This window comes from Phyllopteryx taeniolatus, chromosome 3, assembly GCF_024500385.1.
Source record: "Phyllopteryx taeniolatus isolate TA_2022b chromosome 3, UOR_Ptae_1.2, whole genome shotgun sequence".
Classification (NCBI taxonomy): domain Eukaryota; kingdom Metazoa; phylum Chordata; class Actinopteri; order Syngnathiformes; family Syngnathidae; genus Phyllopteryx; species Phyllopteryx taeniolatus.
In genome coordinates this window covers 10,869,363-10,875,663 of record NC_084504.1, presented here as the reverse complement: position 1 = coordinate 10,875,663, position 6,301 = coordinate 10,869,363, and the positions used below count along the sequence as shown (strand labels likewise).

The window sequence follows — 6,301 nt, the reverse complement described above, 5'->3', positions numbered from 1 at the left end:
AAAAATGCGTGGGAAGGTCCCAAAAGAACTGGAAGATTGATTACTCACGCACACACACATCTAATGGCACACTCAAACTTGGCATAGCCTATGCGAGCGTGCAACAAAAGAGGTGTCGTACAATTACTCGAATCCAGGGCAGTTATGCTTAAAATAAAATACAATTTAAAAAATCAGCCATTTTGAGTAACGAGCAAAGTAACGTTACTTTGCTCGGGAAAGTAATTAGACAACAGTTACTTCTTCAATCCAACAATAGTTACTTTTGCATCATCAATGTCTCTGACCAAACAGTATTTGCAGCTGGTGAGTCAAACAAATAGCACTCCAAGTGTGCTGTAGCATATGTGACGTCAGCACGTTGTGCCATATTAACGCCCGTGAGTACCTTGACCTTCACAATAAAATAAATTGCTCCCCGAGGTAGAAAAAAATTCCTTGAGCATTTAGTTTTACTCAAGGTACTCGGAATACCTGAGTACTTGTTGAAGCCTTTTTCTAAGCACTCCTTGCTTGTTATTCATGATAAAATAATATAAGAAACAAAAGTCCAGTTAAAACCATGTGAGCAATATACTAGGGATGCACTGATGCCGGCTTCTTTGGGCCGAGTACATCTAAGATGGACTGATCCGAAGTGGAAAAGTGTTCTGTGGTCCGACGAGTTCACATTTCAAATTGGTTTTGGAAATTGTGGACGTCGTGTCCTCCGGGCCAAAGAGGAAAAGAACCATCTGGACTGTTATAGACACAAAGTTCAAAAGCCAGCATCTGTGATGGTATGGGGCTGTGTTAGTGCCAATGGCATGGGTAACTTGCACATCTGTGAAGGCACCATTCATGCTGAAAGGTACATACAGGTTTTGGAGAAACATATGCTGCCATCCAAGCAACGTCTTTTTCATGGACGGCCCTGCTTATTTCAGCAAGACAATGCCAAACCACATTCTGCACGTGTTACAAAAGCGTGGCTTAGTAGTAAAAGAGTGCTAGACTGGCCTGTGTGGCGCATTATGAAGCGTAAAATACGACAACGGAGACCCTGGACTGTTGAACAGCTGAAGCTGTACATCAAGCAAGAATGGGAAAGAATTCCACCTGCAAAGCTTCAACAATGTTGTTAAAAGAAAAGGTGATGTAACACAGTGGTAAACATGACCCTGTCGCAGCTTTTTTGGAACATGTTGCAGCCATAAAATTCTAAGTTAATGATTATTTTCTAAAAACAATAAGGTTTACCAGTTTGAACATTAACTATCTTGTCTTTGTAGTGTATTCAATTAAATATAGGTTGAACATGATTTGCAAATCATTGTATTCTGTTTTTATTTATGTTTAACACAACGTCCCAACTTCATTGGAATTGGGGTTGTATTAAACAACACAAACAATACAGAGAAAGGGCCTTTGATGACAATATACCAATTTATTTACAGATATACCACTAAGACGCGCTGTGAACGACGCTGACTCTCCGCATGGCTCGACTTGAACAGTGGTGGCTTTTAAAATGGCGTTCATCATTCCCTCCATGAATTCCGTCATCTTTTCTCATGATCGTGACAGTGTGAAAGGGGGGAGGGGACGCTACACTGTGGCTGTGCGGTTATGGAAAAATAATAATCATGCTCATTTGGACTGATATTGAAATCATGATTAATAAATAATTATTTGTATTTATTCAACTACCAAAACTCAACTTGAAAAATAACTTAAGAATAACATTAATTAGTATCAAGTAAAATAATAAGATATTAAAATAATACAAATTGAAAAAAAGAAAAATAAATACAATCATGGCTAAAAATGTACTAATGTTTTCAGCTATGACTCTGCTATGACTATTGTCTATTATAGTTGTCTAAAAAAAATCTTTATTATTCCGGCAAAATATATATACTTTTAAAATAAATAAATAATAAATAATTTTGGTAATCCTAATTTACTTAAAACAGGAAAAGTTTAGTCTGATTTCATGTCACAGTCAGGAAAGGTCAATCACAGTCAATGACTTTTCTAAACGATGAAGAGTACGTTCGGAATATCACTCCAAGCATTCTCTTTATACTTCCGAACGTTCGGAAACTCATTCGTTGCTGGAGTGTGCCGTTCGGTTATTCAGAGCGCCACACACCGGGACTGAGGAGACAGAGCGGCCGCAGCGTCAGGCAGGACCTAGAAATTTGTACTAGCCCGAGCAGGCCGGTGTCTATATGTAGGTAGTGGCCCGACACAGCGGTGTAATGGCCCCGGGCCACCGTTCATGTCGGACACTGCTCTGATTGAAAGTCTGGTGTCTAAATTTGTCCGTTTTCCAATGTGTTAGCATTTCTCTCCCTCATAATCGACCGGACAAGTCGAGATTCACCCCCTAATCTAATTCAAATTCAACTCAAAAGCTGTACTGATCTCAAATCCTATTCCACGCCTGTTTGCCATCCGTTGAAAAACATACTTGATGAATATAAACGTTACCGGCAGTGAATTAGTTCATATTTAAATTATTATTTATTTATTTTTTTTATGTACAGCACTTTGTCACAGGTGTGGTTGCTTGTTGCATCCTTACAATGAAAATGTCCTATGATTGATGCAAAGGTTCCTGCTTGCCAGTTATTCATGATAACTGCCACATTACACAATGGAAATACACACAGCAACTACAAAAAATAAATAAATAATAAAATCAGCGGAGGTGACACTTGAGACAGTCTTCACATTCAACAACAAGCTGACACAAGAGCAACAAAGGCAGATTGCGGCGGATAGCTGCAGTCACGACCAGACACGTCCAAACAGCTAACTCACACTCACAAGTAATGCTAACCTTAACCTTGATTTGAATCCTTGACCCGGGATGAAGCCTTACTTAAAAAACCTTAACCCTGTCCGAGACCCTAATTTGAAACACTAACCCAGACTTGAAACGCTACTTTGAAACCCTAACCTTTAAAACCCTAAGGAAAAGTGAAATAGGCTTAACAAGACTAATTTCAAACCCTAATCTCTAATTCTACATTTTAACCCTGTTTTGAGATCTTACTTTTACACCTTAACAATGGCTTGAAACCTTAATTTAAACCGCAGGTCTGTCTTGAACCCCTTACCCGGGTTGAACACTGACTTGATATCCTTATCCTGTCTTGAAACCCTAATTGTAAATTCTAACCCAAACTTTGAAACCCTAAAACTGACTTGAAACCCTAATTTGGAACCCTAACACAGGTTTAAAAAATCCTAACTCGAAACCCTTATCTTGTCATGAAACCCTAATGCTTGCTTAAAGCCATAACTTGAAACCCAGATCCTGGTTTGTAACCCAACTTAAAATCCTAAAAGAGGATTGAAAACCTAACCTTTAACCTTAATCCTGTTTTGAAACCATAATGTGAATCCCTAACCCTTGCTTCCAACCTTAACCTTAAAACTTACGATCTAAGGTTAAGGTTGAAGCAGGCTTGTTTGGAGCCCTAATTTGAAACCTAAATATTGACTTCAGGTGAAACCCTAACACATTTGAAAACACTAACGTGAAACCCTAACCCTTGTATAAAAACCGAATTTGAAACCCAAATTCTGATTTGTAACCTTAACGTGAACACACACATACAGCGGCTGAAATAAGTATTTAACACGTCACCATTTTACTCACTAAATATATTTCCAAACGTGCTATTACATTTTCAAATAAGCTTTCAAGTCATGGTTTCAAACCAGGATTAGAGTTCCAAATTAGGGTTTGTACCCAGAATGAGGGTTTCAAGACAGGATTAGGATTTTAAATTCAGGCTTCACACTTTATTTAGGGGTTCAAGCCATTGTTAATACAGCGGCTGAAATAAGTATTTAACACGGAATTTTCCAAAGGTGCTATTGACATGAAATTATCACCAGATGTTGGGAACAACCCAAGAAATCCATGCATACAAAGAAAGAAGAACACATAAACTCAGAAATTAGGTTATGTGTAATAATGTGAAATGACACAGGGAAAAAGTATTGAACACGCAACCTGGTATTTATTTAATATTTTGTACAAAAGCCTTTGTTTGCAATGACAGCTTCAAAATGCCTCATGTACAGAGAAACTAGTCGCATGCATTGCGCTGGTGTGATTTTGGCCCATTCCTCCACACAAGCAGTCTTCAAATCTGGAAGGTTCTGTGGGCTTCTTTTATGGACCTTGAGTTTCAGTTCTTTCCATAGATTTTCAATTGGCTTCAAGTCAGGTGATTGGCTGGGCCAGTCTATCAGCTTTATTTTTTTTCTTTGAAACCAATTGAGAGTTTCCTTGGCAGTATGTTTTGGATCATTATCCTGCTGAAATATTTACCAGTACCATTTGCTTAACAGCAGCCCCACACCATCATGTTCCCACCTCCGAACTTCACTGTTGGTATGGTGTTTTTAGGGTCATGTGCAGTGCCATCTCTCCTCCAAACGTGGTGTTCATTATGGCATCCAAAGAGTTCAATTTCAATCTCTCATCACACCAGACTATATTCTCCCATTATTCAACTGGTTTGTCCTAATGTTAAATGAGCTTTAACATGCTTTTTTTTTCCAGCAGCGGGGTCTTGCGTAGTGAGCGTGCATACAGGCCATGGCGGCGGAGTGCATTACTCACGGTTTTCCTTGTGACAACAGTAACTGCTAATTCCAGGTCTTTTTGAAACTCTCCACAGGTGGTCCTTGGCTCTTGGACAACTCTTTTGATTATTCTTTGCACTCCTCTGTCAGAAATATTGCGAGGAGCACCTAATCGAGGCAAATTTATGGTGGCATGATTGGCTTTTCACTTACGTATTGTGGCCCCAACCATGCTCACTGGAACATTCAGAAGCGTAGATATGCGCCTGTAACCAATGCCATCGTTATGTTTTTCAACAACTAGTTTGCGATGGTCTTGAGACAGCTCTCTGATCTTACCCATCATGAGATGTGTCTTGACTCACTCTTTGGCAATGAGACCTTTTTGTAGGTCACCAATTAGGACTGAACCATCTGATATTTATTTGCACTGACAAGGGGCTGGATTGCTGTTTGATTATTGATAGATTTTGCGTGTTGTCTTGGCTTTCCATGCCTTTTTAAACCTCCCTTTCTTCATGTGTTCAATACTTTTCCCTGTGTCATTTCACTTTATTACACACAACTTAATGTCTGATCTTATTTGTTCTACTTTCTTTGTATGTATGGATTACTTGGGTTGTTCCGAACATCTGGTGAAAATTTCATGTCAATAGCACCTTTGGAAAATTACGTGTTAAATACTTATTTCAGCCGCTGTATTAACAATGGCTTGAACCCCTAAATAAAGTTTGAAGCCTGAATTTAAAATCCTTATCCTGTCTTGTACCCTCATTCTGGGTACAAAACCTAATTTGGAACTCTAATCCTTGTTTGAAACCATGACTTGAAAGCTTATTTGAAAACCTAGCCAGGACTTTAATTGTCAACTGTAATGTTAACTGAAATTAATTGTAAAGTGTATTATGTATTTCATATGCCATTTAAAAGTGCAATAAATAAAATGTACTTATTTACTTGCAACCCATATTTAAAACCCTAAAACCCTCCTGAAAAAGACAAAAAACATCACGTTCAAACCAAAATGCCTACCCGTGCGTTTTATGGGTGACAATTTCCATGCATGCTGTCATAATGAACAAACTTGTATGACAGTTTGGTGCAACACATGCACAGTCCATACATACAAACATAGTGGCGGTGGCGCCCTCACCAGGTGGTCCATGAGGTATATGGGCAGGTGTAACGTGCCCATCATGGTGGCGGGCTGCTGCGCCAAGGCTCGCGACACGTTGAAGCTCTTCTCCATGTTGTTGTTGCATCAACCCCACCCTAGTCTTAGTCCGCTAGTCCCAGTGTACTAGTCCTGTAGTCCACTAGTCCCAGTCTGTACGTTCAATCATCTCCCACTCCTCGGCCGTCACTCATCCACATGTTGCCTCCATGCGGCGGTGTCTGAGTCCATCACTGATGGATTGTGGGTGTCCTGAAGGGAGGGGGGCAGGGGAGGGTGCCTCTGCAGCGCTCTCGCTCTCTCTCTCCCTCCCCCATCCCCCTTTCTCCCTCTCACCTTTTTGTGTCCTCCCTTCTCTCTCTCACACTCTCTTTTTCAGTCTCTCTCCCTCAACTCTTTTCTTCCTCACTCCATCCCTCTCTACTTCATTATTCCTCTTCAGGGACCCTTCATTTCTCCGGCTCTCTCTGTCTCCTCATCGCCCTTTCCCTCTCTCTAGTCTCCCTCTCCCTAGCACTCCCTTGATCCCTTCCTCTC

At 40.2% G+C, this 6,301-nt stretch overlaps 1 protein-coding gene across 2 annotated transcripts in view; it reads right to left on the bottom strand.

Annotated features, from left to right (window-relative positions):
* Window positions 1–6,301, bottom strand: part of LOC133475734 (ral guanine nucleotide dissociation stimulator-like) — a 52,080-nt gene that overhangs the window by 38,833 nt on the left and 6,946 nt on the right. Inside the window, exon 1 of one of the 2 annotated variants that reach the window (XM_061769059.1) lies at window position 1. This exon is cut by the window's left edge and continues 383 nt beyond it. The exons of the other annotated variant lie outside the window; for it this stretch is intronic. The gene's annotated coding sequence lies outside the window, so the exon portion shown is untranslated. Of the gene's footprint in view, window positions 2–6,301 lie in introns of those variants that run through there. 2 annotated transcript variants of the gene reach the window in all.